This window comes from Vulpes vulpes, chromosome 12 (genome assembly GCF_048418805.1).
Source record: "Vulpes vulpes isolate BD-2025 chromosome 12, VulVul3, whole genome shotgun sequence".
Lineage (NCBI taxonomy): Eukaryota > Metazoa > Chordata > Mammalia > Carnivora > Canidae > Vulpes > Vulpes vulpes.
The window spans coordinates 47,951,869-47,968,452 of NC_132791.1; the positions used below are offsets into that span (position 1 = coordinate 47,951,869).

Below are 16,584 nucleotides of genomic sequence, written 5' to 3' on the forward strand. Positions count from 1 at the left end.
TGTCCCTCTCATTCTCTTTTGATCTCTCATTCTGTGTTTCTGTGTAATTCTTAGTCTTTGTACCTCTCTTTCACTTTCTTTCTGAGTTGAGGAGTGATACTGTGGAAATGAAACACATTTAAAAATACATTGAAATTAAGTTTTGTTTTCCCCTAGTCCCAAATTAAAGACTGTCTTTGCAGCAATACATTCTTCTGCCCTGCGTTTCAGAAAGATGAAATTGTTTGTTTTTCTCCCATAAAGCTAACTCATTTTTGTTGTGGAACATATACACAGTAGACTTTTACTATGTACCAGGCACTCCATTTAGCAACGTAAGGAATATAAAGATGTCTTGACTTCAAGAGGAATATAACCTACAGGGAAAATTTGACAAGTATTAGAATTTTATGGATGTTTCCCTCACTAGACCAATGATTGCCTTAATTATGGAGAGGACATGTCTTTGATTGCCCTAAGACTTAGTATATCATAAGTGGCCAGTAAATGTCTGTTCAATGAGTAACAAGAACCCAAATGACCAAGAGAAAATAAATAGAGCGCCATTAGAGAGGAATAAATAAGACACTCTGGAGATTGAAAGGAAGGGAGGGCAATGTATAAAGCCAGGTGGAGTTGTTCTAGGCCATTAAAAATGGATTTGAATAAGACTTAAAAGCAAGGAAAGAGGTAGTATCAAGGACAAAGGGAAGCATAGGGTGTGTTTGGCTAGAGCATAGGGTACCTGTGTTTGAGGGGAGATGAGGCAGAGAAGATCATGCAGGCACCTTAGTAGATTAGCCTTGGACACCAGCAAAGGCAAGGGTACTTTGGGGGCAGCAAAGAACCATTGAGGATTCTTAAGAGGTGAAGTGCCAACAGAGTTGTCCTTAAGTGACACCTTCTCTGCCTGTGTGTAGTGGTAGGAGGCACGGCACCAAGAGAGACCATTTATCTTTTCAGTAGTGATCCTTCTAACGTTGCTTCTAGCTTAGGTTACTGGCATCCCTGGAGTTTTGAGGGATTTGCCATGTTTGGAAATGGGAAAGAGAAAGAGGGTGTCAGAGGGTATCTTGGAGATGGCTTTTAGGGAGGTGATTTTTATCAAAAGGGATTCAGACCAGAAATACTTAGTAGGGAATGAATCTAGTTGAGTGGGAGGGAGTACCAAGGCTAGAACTTTGAAGCACAGCCTGACTGTATAATGGGTAGAGTGTATGTAATCAAATGGTATTTGCAAAATTCACATTAGGTGCTTCAGATTGGCACTGTGGGGAGGCCCAGCCAGGGCCAGCATCAGCTGTTAGGATGATGGGATGAAGGTGTGGAACAGCTGCTTGTCTAAAGTGTACCGATCAGAAGGTTTGCCGGAGCACCAACCTTGTGCTCAGAGGCCCAAAACAACTAGGTCTCCTCGCCCATGCTTCGGTAGGCACCTGCCAACATAGTCCCCTGAGGAGCCAGAGCAAGGCAGCTGCTTCTATAAACTTCACGGTGCATGGTTGCAAAACTGGCTTTAGCCTGTGATTGAGTTCAGTTTATCAGGAAGCCTGAAACCCTTCTCCCTTGTTGCTGGTTGCCAGTTCTCGTTTAAACCCTCCCCATGTTTGTCTAAGTTATGTTTCTGGATACAGCCTTTTTGATTTCTGGTTTGATGTCTTGGGGGAGTGGTATAGAAACCTCCCCATCTTAAAGGGGTTTTCGTCCCTTGCTGATGGTCCCAGTCAAGAAAAGCATTGGTGGGTATTTTCAGTGTGGTACAGACTTGGTATAAACTGCTCATTTCCTATGCTCTCAGTTTGGATGCCTTGAAGCCTTTATTGTTATTGAACTTTTTTTTTTTTTTTTTTTTAAGATTTTACTTATTTGTTCATGAGAGACAGAGAGAGAGAGAGAGACAGATACAGGCAGAGGAAGAAGCAGGCTCCATGCAGAGAGCCTGATGTGGGACTTGATCCCGGGACTCCAGGATCATGCCCTGGGCTGAAGGCAGGTGCTAAACCGCTGAGCCACCCAGGGATCCCCTGTTGAACTTTTTGTAGCCTTTAATGAGGCAGTTTGATGTGAAAATTCTACAAAAATCATGTGTTTGTCTCTCTACTACAGAACTCAGTCAGTTGTGTATTAAGAACCTATTTATACTCCGTGTGACCATCTATCATGGTGGTAGTCCCTATCTCAAAGTTGGGAAAACCATACAAGTCACAGAGAGACAAGAGCCATGAAATACCATTATTGAGGGCTCTGTGGACTCAACTCTAAGCATCCCACATATATAATCTCTTATGCCTCACAGTGAATCTGTGGAGTGTGTACTCTGAACCCCATTCTATGGGTCAGGGGGTTATTTGCCTAAGTTCTAGGAAATACTAACTGGTGGAACTGGAGCTGGAACCTGTGTCTTCCTTACTCTCTGTCCTCTACCCCTTTCAGACCTGTGGATCACTACCCAGGTCACCCAGATGTTAGGGGCTCTAGCTCCTGGTGAAGTTGGCAGTACAAGTGAAGCAAAGCACAGCGCTATTAGGTCTCTTAATACTGATGATCGCAAATTTTAAGCTAAGAGGCAACAAATTGGGATTATCATCACACTTTGATAGGTGGAAAAAGGCTCATGTGACCTCATGTTGTTCAAGTTGCCTACATTTAAGGGAAGTCCTCCACAATGGTGGGGGAAGATCTTGGGACTTGATTGCTTTCTCTGTACTGTATCTGTTTATTCATCTACCTCTTTTCCCACTCTAATTTGCATGCCACCTCTTTCTTCCCACATGAGGGGAGAAATTTAAGTGTTTCATCCTTTAGAGCTGATCTAGAGAAAAATTCTGCCTTAGGAATTTAGTTCCACTCCTACCTATGGATTTCCTCTCTTTGCACCATGGGAGCTTCCAAGCTGAGGGGCTTCTTCAGCAGGCCCTGGGGGAATTGTAGAGGTCAGGAGTCAGTAATATTGTTTTGGAATAATTCATAAAACCACGTTTAGCCCTTGAGGTAACAGGTAAGAGAGAACAAACAGAGCCATTTTGATGTCAGGAGCCCTGGGGATAGATGGGATGAGGGGGAAAAGGATTAAAAATTAAAGTACAATATCTTTGCACTTTGCTTTTGTAACCCCCTTATTAAATTATGACTTCTGTTTGAGGAAAATAAATGAGAACAAAGGGTATGTTTAGAATACAATCTTTGTGTTTTAAATTTGACTAATGAGTGGTTTTAGCACTTTCATTTGGTTCTCAGTCAACCTGTGTTCAAAGTGTCAATTAACAAATAAATATTATGAAAAACAAGAGTCAAGAATGGTTGCCACTCCTGCTAATGAGCTGCTAATGAAATTGTGCCTGGGTGGGAATTGCAGGCACTCTGAAATCCCCAAGAGTCTCCTCCAGAAAATGAGCAGTTGTGGAGCCAAAGCCCCTGACCCCTGAGAAATGGACACATTTAACTCCTTCACTTCCATCTTGGCATTTCTCCCTCCTCAGTATTAAGTGAAGCTCATTGCCAGTCTCTCGTGGTTAATATCAATTATACTGAGACTTTTACAGATGCAGTTTTATTTGAATTAATAATTACTAGGTGAGATAAGAGGGCTGGAAAAACTTCTGCCTGGCCTTTGGTTTCTTGTCAAAATTTCTTGAGGCTTTCTCCATCTCCTCACCCTCAGCACATGTACATGTATACAATTGAAAGTAGATTAAAATCTGGATATATTCAAGATTTTGTAGGGTTGAGAGAGTAGGAATTGGCTGGGCAGTTTTTGTTTGTTTGTTTTTAAGATTTTATTTATTTACTTTAAAGAGAGCATAAGCCAGAGGAGGTGGGAGGAGGGAGAGAATCTCAAGCAGGACTTCTGAGCCTGAAGTTCGACACAGGGCTCAGTCCATGACCCTAAGATCACAACCTGAGCCAAAACCAAGAGGCAGATGCTTAACCAACTGAGCCACCCAGGTGCCCTAGGGAGTATATCTTTGAAAAGAGAGACATGGTAGGAGTTAGCACGGGAACTAATTTAAGGACAGTCAACAGAGTTCTTGGAAACCAGATTTCCAGCAAGGATGCAGCATCCCAAGTGCTCTGAGTAGGAGGCTATATCTGTTATTCTTACTTACTGGTTGTTTTCTAAGCTAAAGAAGTACATGGTACACATTGAGGATAGAGATGGAAGGGGAACAGAGGCCATCAGCAGGTGAGGAAACAGACATGGAGCATCCATTATGCGTTTGTGGGTAAAAGTAACCTCTCTGCCCCTCACCACTGTTCTCCTTTATTCCACCCCCTGGCTTTCTTAAATTTGAGGATTCTGACAGGTGTCCAGGCCTGGCGCTTTTGAGGGAAGGAAGTTTGATGGTCAGGATAGGATTCCTAGTCTATCTCATTAAAATAATCATCATTCCTTACTATTATCTCATTCTACCCATTCCCCTGGTTCAGGCTTTATTATGTATGATTAGGGAAAGTACAATAGCTTTTCAGCTGGCATCCTTGTTTCTCGTATCCCTTTTTTATATACTGAGCTCCAGATGCTTCAAGTGCAGTTACTCATGGCCCCCTAAATACGTTCATTTCTTTGCTTGCTTGAAAGCCATTCTCTGGACTTGGAACTCCAGATGTTACTGCTGTTCTTCCTCATTTACTTCCTGCTCCTCAGGGCAGCCGTTGGCCTTGTTCATGTGGTATTCTTCCCAGTGGCCAATACAGCAAGTGGCCCTCAGTGAGTGTGCAGTAAGCTGTGGGAGAAAGGATGTCTAGAAAAGAGCAGGCTCTTGCCTAACCCTCAGTAAATGCTTGTTGAAAAGCTAGTTATGAAAAGAGGCTTACTGTGTCCTACATATGGTTACTTTGAGCCTTTATCCTGTATCTCTCTGATTCTAACACAGGAAGTCTTCTAAGTAGCATTGCTAGTCCTTTTCCTTGAAGAACACTCTTCTTGTGAATTCTGTAAGAGGAGGTTGGTGACCACCTGTTGTCTATCCTCCTTGAGGTCTGGGAAGGAGACATTGCGTAGGTCCCAGCAGGTGAGATTTTGGAGAGGGTAGTGGGAGCTGTCAAGATAACTGTTCCCTGAAGAAAACAGCGGAGTCTCTCATTCTGAGGGGCTTTAACGCAGGTGAGAGATTTCTACCCCTGGAAGCCATGCCAGATAATTCTTCTATGGCCTTGCCCAGATTCTTAGACTCTGTGACTCAGAGAATAATCAGTTTGGAGAATATTTTAATGTTTTTCTCATTTTGTCATTGTTTAGTACTTTTTAAAAAATGCATAAATATAACTACAGTCCAGACTAGTTTGCTGTGTGTTTCATTGTTTAAAAAAAATAAAGGTCTCTATTTGTGTTACCCTTCATAAAGAATAACATAAAGGATTGGTTCAGGGTTCAGCACTCTGGAGAGGTTTGTGCACATTTTTTTGTTAGTGGTTCAGTTCAAGTTTTGCCTGAGAGACAGGATAGATGCTCATTTGTGTGAGGCAGGGATCTTGCCAGGACTTGTTTGAGGGTTTTGAATAAAAAAGCAGAAGGAGAGGGCTGTGGTAGTCATGGCAACCGGGCCTGTAAAGTCTCAGCTCTGACCAGCGCTGGTTAGGGGCTTGGAGGCCCTGGTGAGGTGAGTGGCACTGCTTCCTGTTCCATAATCCTTCTATTCCTTAGGTTCTAGGGGAAGTAGGGACAGGGGGCTGGCATCCAAACTGACCTTTCTGGAGGCCTCCTGTGTACCTGGTGTTGAGCCTGAACTACCGACACAAGTAATTGGTTCAGGAACTCAGCATAATAGGGAATTTTTATTCTTGTTGACATATACCTATAGGACTTGATAAATAAGATGTCTGTTTTATCCAGCTTGACATTTACCTTTTTGGGGCTATGTTTCCTGAAGCACTTTTAACTTCCTCAGAAACTGACACAGTATTTTCTCATTTGTTCTTCACAACAACCTAACACATGAGGGAAAGCAGACACAATAGATTCTTTTCATTTGGCACATAAGGGCATGGATTTTGAGAAAGAAAAAGGAATTTGGCTAACTTTATCCTGCTTTCAAAGGCAGAGCTGAGTGGGGAGCAGAGTCCAGAGCTCATGGTTGCGTGGCCAGCTCTCATCCGAGCAGGCTGTGAGGGTAACCCTTGATTTTCTGGCAGTGCATCCAGGGATGACTGGAAAGAGCCTAGATGTCCCCCTGGAGGGGGAGGTTTCCAGGCATGAGCCCACAGAGGACAGCCCGTACTTTGCATCTCTCCCAAAGCTGTATATCTGCTGAGCATCTGATGGCAAGGTAAAAACAAGGGCACACACCTGAGTTGGCCCTGACTCTGCTGAAGCAGGGCAGCCAGGTTGCATAGACCCTCACTGTGGGCACTACCCAAGGAGGACCTTCCTATTGTGAGTCTAGGCGGGGCGGATTTCTAATCACCAAAAACTGGGATGAGTTGGAACAAACACTGAGTCAGGCAAAATATATCAGGAGGTGAAACATCTTTTCCGGCAGCCACAAACTGGCTATGGAATGAATTCCATTTATAGATACATTTTGTTTTGCTTTTATGTTTTAAAATTTGATGCTTTTAGAGGGAGCATTTTTCTCAGTCTTTACCCCTGCCTATTGCCTTATAGATGGCCCTTCTCACTTGTCTGCCTTACTTGCCTGCCTCCAGTGCACATTTCTGTTGGCTCCTCCCTCTTGGATCACTGTTTCTCAAGATTTTATTTATTTGACAGAGAAAGCACAAGGAGGGGGAGTGGCAGGCAGAGGGAGAGGGAGAAGCAGGCTCCCCATGGAGCAGGGAGCCTGACATGGAACTCAAGCCCAGGACCCCGAGATCATGACCTGAGCTGAAGGCAGATGCTTAACCATCTGAGCCACCCAGGCATCCCTGGGTCACTGTTTTCTTCCCAGCCCTTCTACTAGGGTTTTCTCTTGCCCAGGTGTTTCATGGCCTCAGGCTTTCTTTGGTCCATTTTCTTCTTTCTGCCACACCCACAACTATCGTGGGGCTGTGTAGACTCTGCTTAGCTCTCTCTCCTGGCTCCTAGAAATATACTTGGTGTCACCTTGGACTGTATCTGATACTTTTTTTGCTGTTCCGGGATTTGAAAGGAGAAAGTAATGCTTTATCCAAAGAAATGTGTTTTTAAAACAGTTTTATTGAGATACAGTTTATATGCCATAAAATACACTTTACTTAAAGTGTACAATGGGAATAATTCTCAAATGTCCTGGAGAAGGTTGGTAGAATAGATGGGAGTTTCCAGACTCTGGTCTTTGATGGAAAAGAAGTTGAAAAGCAAATTTTGGGGACCAAAGGCCAACTTTTTTACTTTGCTGAGTTAAGAGCCTTAACATAGAAACAACCTGCTATCATCCATCATCATCATTAGCTCGTTTTATAAAAAGACATTTTAACACTAAAAAGATAAAAACCACATAATTTCAGAACGAAAAACTATTCCTTATATTGGAATTCCTTGTTTCGGGACCACTGGAATGAATTGCCACAATAAACAAGCCACCTCCAAACTTGGCTTAAAACAACAGTAATTTCTCTTTGTGTAATTCTGTCTTAGAACTCTAGAAATAGTTCACATACCCTTAAGATGCCCCCCAAATAAAAAAAATTAAACCAACCAGCATGTGGAGGAACAAGAAATATATATACCACAAAATGGAATATAGACACTAATAAATGAACTAATAAACATTATACATTAGTCACTCTACTCAGGGGTAAGAAAGACAAGAACTAAGCTAAGTGACTTTATGAAAAGATACCTGGACTAGATACTATAAAGTCAGAGACAAAAGAACTGCACATAGATGCTGTAATCTGGTTTGGTAAGTGCATTTCTCATAGGGTCACTAATTGGGTCACTAATTTTGAAGCTATATTCATGCTAGAATTGAACAATAAATAAATACACTGCAGGTAAAAAGAGCCAAATTTCTTTCTGTTGGAGAAAGAAGTTACACGTAAGGAAAGGGGAAAGACAAATGAACTCTGTGGTGTTAGATTGAAATCTGAGATATCAGTATGAACTTGTAGTTTTTAATAAAAATAGATAAAGAAATAGAGATAGGTGTATGAGCATATGTGCAAATGTAGACACATTTGTGAATTTCTTAGCTATGTCTGAAAGGGTATAAGAGCTATGGCACCTAGTAGTAATGAGCATACCTAGCACCCAGATCGTGGTTTCTAAATTCTGTTCTTCAATAAAAGAAACTAAGGCTCCTTGAGAAGTAATTGATTCCAGGGCAAGGAAAGGAAAGTACAACATGAACTTGTAACATCTTATAGAACTAGAAAGTGAGGAAATACTTGAAAAAAGACAATGATGGGGAAAGGAACTAGTTAAAAGGATATAAGAGCCAACCTGAAGGAATTCCTAATTGTCCAATCTGAAACAACTGAGCAACAAAATAAATAATGAAAGTATTGAATTATAACTCATAGAAGAAAATATCTGTGAGGCCATATTTATTACTTAAGTAAATTGTTAAGTAGATAGAGGACTGAGCAGTCTTCTTGTAATAGAATTTCTTTCTTTTCTCTTTTTGTTTCTCTCTCTCTCTTCTCTTTTTTTGTAGCAAATTTTCTTTATTTTTTATTTTTTTATGTTTTATCTTTTTTAAAGATTTTATTTATTTATTCATGAGAGACACAGAGACAGAGAGAGAGGCAGAGACACAGGCAGAAGGAGAAGCAGGCTCCATGCAGGGAGCCCGTCGTGGGACTCGATCCCGGGTCTCCAGGATCTGGCCCTGGGCTGAAGGCAGCACTAAACCACTGAGCCACCTGGGCTGCCCTCTTTATTTTTTCAGAGGTGCATACAGAAATATTTAGAATTGACATATTGTGATTTTTTTTGTGTGTATTATGTTTCTAACATTTCATAGTACAAAAAAGTGAAGCAAGAGTGACAAAAAAGTAAGTTAAGTCTGAGTGATATAAATGTACGTATTCATTGTGTTCTTCTTACTCTGCTTGAAATTTCAATTAACGTATTAGGAAGGAGGGAAGTAGAAAATTGCCATTAGACTGTCACCATGGTGGTAATTGTTATAGAAGGATTCTTCTAATGGTGTGGTTTGAGGAGATAGGGGATTTCTGTAATCTCAAAGTATTTCCTTTGTAATTTTTAAAAACAATTCAGTGGCTTTTAATATATGCCCAGGACTTGCAACAGTTACCACTGTCTAATTGCAAAACATTTTCATCACCCCAGAAAGAAACCCCACCCCCATTAGCAATCACATCCCATTCCTTCCTCCCCCTAGCTCCTGACAACCACCGATGTACTGTATCTATGTTTTTCTAAAGATTTTACTTATTTATTTGACACAGAGAGAGGAAGGGGGAAGGAGAGTACAAGCAGGGGGAGCGGCAGAGGGAAAGGGAAAAGGCTCCTCACTGAGCAGGGAGCCTGATGTGGGGCTTGATCCCAGGACCCTAGGGTCTTGACCTGAGCTGAAGGCAGATGCTTAACTAACTGAGCCACCCAGGCGCCCCATACTGTGTCTTTTGATTGGCCTATTCTTTTTAAATTTTATTTAAAAAGAAATCCTATGATATGTGACTTTTTCCATCTTGTTTCACTGAACATCATGTATTCAAGGTTCATCCATGTTGTGTTTGTCAGTATTTTATTTCTTTTAATGGTTGAATAGTGTTCTCCCATGTGTATATACCACATTTTCTTCATCTATCAGTTGATGGACATTAGGGTTGTTTCCACATTTTAGCTATTATAAATGATGCTACAATGAGCATTCATGTTTTTGGTGAACGTATGCTTTTAAATTGTCTTGGGTAAACACCTGGATGTGGGGCTGCTGGATTCATACGGTAAGCTTAAGTTGTTAAGAAGTTGTCAACCTACTTTTCTCAGTTTGGTAGTTTGCTATGATTTTTGTTTACTACATTGAAAAAAGCTCAGTAGAAACTACTTTTATTAGTTGACCAAGGCCAATATCACCAGTAAGACACATTAAACCACAAACTTCGTGATATGATGCACTGAGAAGAACACTGCGTCATTTTTTTTTTTTTTGGTGCTCCTGTGAAGGATGCACAACCTAAGTTTAATCATGAGGTGATTTTTTTAGAGGTGCATAAAGAAATATTTAGAATTCTCTGGTGAGAAGACACCAGACAATCCTGAAAACCTAATCAGTATTTCTTATAGTGTCAAGATCATGAAAGACAAGGGAAGATTGAGGGATTCTTGCAGACTATGGGAGACTAGGGAGAAATAACAAAGGCCATGTGGGATCCTAGAACAAAAAGGGGCATGGTGGAAATATTGGTAAGGCTTGAAAAAGGATCTTTATAGTTTGGTTAGTGTTATTGTTAATTTTCCAGTTGTGATAATTACTTATGACTATGTAATATATTAACATTAGGAAAGGCTGTGTAGGGAATATATGGAAAATGTATTATTTTTGCAGTTTTTGTCTAAGTTTAAAGGTAGTTCCGAGTGAAAAGCTAGAAAAGAAATCCAGTCTTTTATTCTTGTTCATATGTCTATAGATCAGTTATACCTAGTTGACCATGGCTGGACTCAGCTGGGCTTAGCTCCAGTCTGCAGTGTGGGTCCACATCTACTCCATGGGTCGCTCATCCTTCTCACGCCAGAGTGCTAGCGAACGTTTCTCATGGTGGTGATAGAATTCCAAGAGGCTAAAGCTAGCAAAACACACAAGCACATTTTAAATTGCTGTGGCACATTTGCTAACATCCCACCGGCCACAGCATGTCATAAGCCAAGTGCAGAGTCAAGGGGTGGAAAGGTACTCCACCACTGGTAGGAGGAACTGTAAGGTCACCTGACAAAGGGTGTGGGTACAGGCATGGGGGGAAGACAGTTGGTGACAATAATGAAATCCACTACAGACTTACCCCCTTGGAAAAACAAGAGTTGTTACTTTGGTCTTGGACTGTGATTAAAGTCAGTGACAGATTCCTAGTAAGAGTAAAAATTCAAGTATTATATGGCCTTACTTAATTTGGACAGAGTTGCTTCTTGACAGAGACTTTTTTTTCAGGCCATGGTTTGTGCCCAGCTAGTGGTAGAGACATAGACACTGTAGGCTTTGCATACCTGTTTGCCTTTTGGATCCCTGTCGTATTTTCTGCCTGTCTCCTTGCCCTCCACCTTTTAATCCCTAACTCTTTACTTGGATGTATCTTTTAACTTCTTGCCTCCGCTCTGCTCTTTCTGAGCGCCCTGGTCCCTTGACAGAGGCCCCAGAAGGATGCAGGTCAGGTTGCATGCTAACTTGGCCTTCTTCCCAGTAGGGTGGAAACATTTAAAATATTCTATTTTCTACTGCTTCTGCCTCTTCCGCTGCCATTGCTGGTTTTGTGTATCTTAAATGAGAGTAACCTGTATTTTAAGTTAATGCTATTGTGGTTGCTCCTGCCCCCTGTGGTGACTTATGTGAAGGGAGTAATTTTGGAATTTTCCCCAAATAAAATAAATTGATTCACATAAGATTCTAGTCTGTTCCTTGGCCATTCTGGCACAGTATAACCTGTTAATGTTTTGAAACTTTTAATCACGTATTTTTTTTCACCTTGTCCATTTCTGATTTTGATCAAATGTCTGAAAACTCAAAATACTATGGTTGGTTGTATTATTTTTACTAGTTTTACTACTACAGAAACTATTAACATGACTATCATGAATCCTCTTGAGCTAGTGAAAATCCTTGTTGGCCTTTGCATACACTTCTAGATGAGCCAGAATTTTCTCTTTCTCATTTTTAAGTTTTACTCAGCAAATAATTATTGAGGATTTATTGTATCCTAGACTATGGGATAGACCCCGGGGATAAAATGGTGACCATTTCAATTTACCAGATGAATTAAAAAACTAAACTCTAACCACTGATTGTGGTAATTGCTGTAAAGAAAAGGTCCATGGTGCTGCAAAAGACTATAGGGAGTGGCCAGGTCTGGTCTGGGGAAATAGAGGATACCACTGAGAGGAAGTGACTGTTAGCTGGGATTGGAAAGATGGGGAGATGGAGGCTGGCGTTGGAAGGAACATTCCGGGCAAAGCAAAGAGCATGGGTAACAGCCCCACCATAGGAGTGAACATGCTTCTTTCATGGGATAGAAAAAGGCTAGTGTGGCCTGGAGAATAGGGAGTGGACAAGGGCCTAGATAGTAACTGGCCTCACTGACCATGGTGAGGACTTTCATCTTTATTCTGAGAGAAGTCAGAAGCCCTTAAAAGGTTCAAAGTGGGATAATGACATAGTCAGATTTGTATTTTGGAAAAAAGAGAATGCTCTTTGTAAAGAAGTTGGACCAGGAGCTAAGAGTAGAATAGAGAAACCAGCTGGAAGGCTATGGTGGTGTCTAGAAGAGACATGGTGATGGTTTGGACAAAACAGTGGTAAGGAGGACAGAATGAATTCAAGAGACTTTATGGCAAGAAAAATTATTAGGTTTTAGAGATGCATTGGGTATGGAAATTGGTGAGGTAAAGGGAATATCAAGGATGACCTGTTTTTAGCCCATGCACTAAAGTGCATGAATATACTCTTGTTTTGTCAGTTTGGGATCTCTCCATCTGAGACAACCTTTTGCCTTCACACATTCAGAGATTAATGCTGAAGAAGTTACCTATTGCCCCATGATCTAGGAAAAACAGAAATTACCAGGTCTGGTGTGCTGGGGTGGGTCTGTCAGTTAAGTGTCTGCCTTCAGCTCAGGTCATGATCTAAGGGTCCTAGGATAGAGCCTCATGTCAGGCTCCCTGCTCAGCAAGGAGTCTGCTTCTCCATTTCCCTCTGCCCTTCCTCACCATTTGTGCTTTCTCTAGCTCTCTCTAGCTCTCTCTCTCTCTCTCTCTCTCTCTCTCTCTCTTTCAAACAAATAAATAAATTCTTTAAAAAAAGAAGTTGCCAGTTCCTTGTTCTTGCCACCACTTGGCCTCACCTTGTCCTCTGCTGCGTCCATAGCCTTTCCAGTTCTCCCTGCTTCTTGTGCTCCTGGTCTCCTGTCGATTTGTGTGTCTGGTCTACACACACAGCTCTATTTTGGATTCCCTATTTTCCAGTCTGGGTCTCACTTTTTGCCACATTAAACCCTCAATTTAACCCTATTCAGGAAAGCTCCCCAGAGTAAGGTTTTCCCACTCTACTTGGGACAGATTTTTTTTTAACCTTGAAGAATTTTGGTTGCTTTTGAGGTTGAAAGGAGATCATTATGCACATACACTCATGTACTTAAGTTCCCATTAACTTTTTAGCCAAAGATACAGAAACTCCCTACTGAAGTGGAGCAGCAGGAACAGAATAGCATGAGGGCGTGGTGTTTTCATGGCTCCTTCGTTCTCTGGTGGGGACACGGTAGTTGGTGGGACTTGGAGTTCACTGCGGTTCTGTCAGAATTGAGAAAACTTGAATTTTTACTACATCATTACCGTTTTATAGTCAGGGTTTATCTGATCAAGTTCTGAGAGAACTTGTGCTATATACTTCCCTTAAAGGAATGGTTTTATATCGTTATCCTTTTTTAAAATAATTTTTTAAAGATCTTATTTATTTATTCATGAGAGAGAAGAGAGAAGGGCAGAGACAAAGGCAGAAGGAGAAGCAGGCTCCGTGCAGTGAGCCTGACGTGGGATTCGATCCTCGGGCTCCAGGATCACCCCTTGGACTGAAGGTGGCGCTAAACCACTGAGCCACCCGCGCTACCCCTCATCATCCTTTTTTGATCCTTGAAGCAAATTCAGCATCAGCAAGGCTATGCCATCCTTTGGCAGGAGAAAACACAGTCAAAGTTGAGATGTTAGAGCAGTTTTTCTTCTAGATTTATTTTTTTTTTAAGTTTTATTTATTTATGATAGTCACACACAGAGAGAGAGAGAGGCAGAGACGCAAGCAGAGGGAGAAGCAGGCTCCATGCACCGGGACCCCGACGTGGGATTCGATCCCGGGTCTCCAGGATCGCGCCCTGGGCCAAAGGCAGGCGCCAAACCGCTGCGCCACCCAGGGATCCCTCTTCTAGATTTCTAGTATCTTGAACCCTTTCCCTAAAATTTTCTAACCCTGTGGCCATTAACATTGCTCTTTATATTGTTAAAACCTACCACAGTGGCCTGATATATATAGTAGTTGCTTGAAAAATGTTAATTGCATGTATGAATGAAGAAGTGTAACATTTTGTTTGTAGTATGTGATCTTGCACACTTGCTTTTTAACCAGTGTTTTTAAAAAATTCTTGTTTATTTCCAGTATAATTAACACAGTGCTATATTAGTTTCAGGTGTACAATATAGTGATTCAACAATTCTATACATTACTCAGTGCTCAGCATGATAGGTATATTCTTTATCCCTTTCACCTGTTTTGCCTTCCTTCTCACCCACCTCCCCTCTGGTAACTGCAAGTTTGCTACCTATATTTAAGAGCCGGTTTTTCGTCTCTTCTTTTTTTTTTTTAATTTATTTATTTGCGATAGTCACAGAGAGAGAGAGAGAGAGAGAGAGAGAGGCAGAGACACAGGCAGAGGGAGAAGCAGGCGCCATGCAGGGAGCCCTACGTGGGACTCAGTCCCGGGTCTCCAGAATCACATCCTGGGCTGAAGATGACGCTAAATTGCTGAGCCACCTGGGGTGCCCATGAGTAATATTTCCATTGTACATATACCACATCTTATCTATTCAGCTATTGATGGACACTTGGGTTACTTCCATATCTTGGTTATTATAAATAACGCTGCAGTAAACATAGTACATATATCTTTTCAAGTTAGTGTTTTTTGTATTCTTTACGTAAATACCAATAGTGGAATTACTGGATCATTTGGTAATTCTATTTTTAATTTTTGAGGAACCTCTGTACTGTTTTCTGCTGGTTCTGTGGCTGCATCAGTTTGCTTTTGCACCAATAATGCACAATTTTCTGCCCATTTTTTCAATTGGATTATTTGTTTTTTTGGTGTTGATCTGTATAAGTTCTTTATATATATTTTGGATGCTAACCTCTTACCAGATATATCACTTGGAATATTTTGTCCCAATCAGTAGATTGTCATTTTGTTTTGTTGTTTCTTTTGCTATGGAGAAGCTTTTTATTTTGATATAGTCTCAATAGTTTTCTTTGGTTTTGCTTCCCTTGCCTTTGGAGATATATCTAGAAAAATGTTTCTACAGCCAGTGTGAGAGAAATTATTGCCTGTACTCTCTTCTAGGATTTTTATGGTTTCAGGTCTCACATTTAGGTCCTTAATTTATTTTAAGTTTATTTTTGTGAATGGGGTAAGAAGGTGGTCCAGTTTTCCCAACACTGATTTGTTGAAGAGACTTTCTTTTTGCCACTGTATATTTTTGCCTCCTTTGTCGTATATTACTTGACCATATCATTGTGGGTTTACGTCTGGACTCTATTCTGTCCCATTAATCTGTGTGTCCATTTTGTGCCAGTACCATACTGTTAGGATTAGTACGGCTTTATAGTATATCTTGAAATCTGGTATTGTGACACCTCCAGATTAGTTCTTTTTCAAGATTGCTTTGATTTTTGAGGGTCTTTGTGGTTTCATACAAATTTTAGGATTATTTGTTCTAGCTCTGTGAGAAATGCTTTTGGTCTTTTGTTAGGTATTGCATTAAATGTATAGATTTTTTAAAAGACTTTATTTATTTATCTGAGAGAGACAGAGACAGAGGCAGAGACTTAGGCAGAGGAAAGAGCAGGCTCCCCAAGGGGAACCTGATGCAGGACTTGATCCCAGGTCCCTGGGATTGTGACCTGAGCTGAAGGCACACGCTCAACCACTGAACCACCCAGGTGCCCCTGGTTAGTTACATTCTTAAGTATTTTATTACTTTTGGTGCAGTTATAAATGAGATTGCATAATTTCTCTTTCTGCTACTTCATTATTAGTGTATAGAAATGCATCAAATTTCTGTATATTGATTTTGTATCCTGTGCCTTGACTGAGTTGATTTATCAGGTCTAGTAGTTTTTTAGTGTGGTCTTTAAAGTTTTCTACATATAATATCATGTCATCTGCAAATAGTGAAAGTTTTATTTCTTCCTTACTGATTTGGATGCCTTTTGTTTATTCTTGTCTGATTGCTGTGGCTAGGACTTCTAGTATTAAGTTGAATAAATGAGAGGGAACCATTCTTGTCTTCCTGATCTTTGGGAAAAAGCTCTGTTTTTTTTGAGACCTGCGCATGATGTTAACTGGGTTTTTCATAGATGACTTTTATTATGTTGATATGTTTCCTCTAAACTTGGTTTGTTGAGGATTTTTATCATAAATGGATGTTGTACTTTGTCATATACTTTTTCTGCATATCTTGAAATGAGCATATGGTTTTTGTGCTTTCTTTTGTTGATATGACCTATCACACTGATTGATATGTAAATATTGAACCACCTTTGTATCCCAGGAATAAATCCCACTTGATCGTGGTAAATGATTTTTTAAATGTTTTGTTGGATTTGGTTTGCTAATATTTTGTGGAGAATCTTTACATCTGTGTTCATCAGAGATAATGGCCTACAGTTCTTTTTTTGTAGTGTCTCTACCTCCTTTTTAACTATCATTGAGTACTTTTGTACAATGTATGCGAATAGCTCATCCGTTCAC

The 16,584-nt window shown here is 40.7% G+C and overlaps 1 protein-coding gene across 11 annotated transcripts in view; it reads left to right on the forward strand.

The window, feature by feature from the left end:
* The window catches only part of SIL1 (SIL1 nucleotide exchange factor), a 288,423-nt gene that overhangs the window by 178,762 nt on the left and 93,077 nt on the right, over positions 1–16,584 (forward strand). The gene's annotated exons all lie outside the window — the stretch shown is intronic.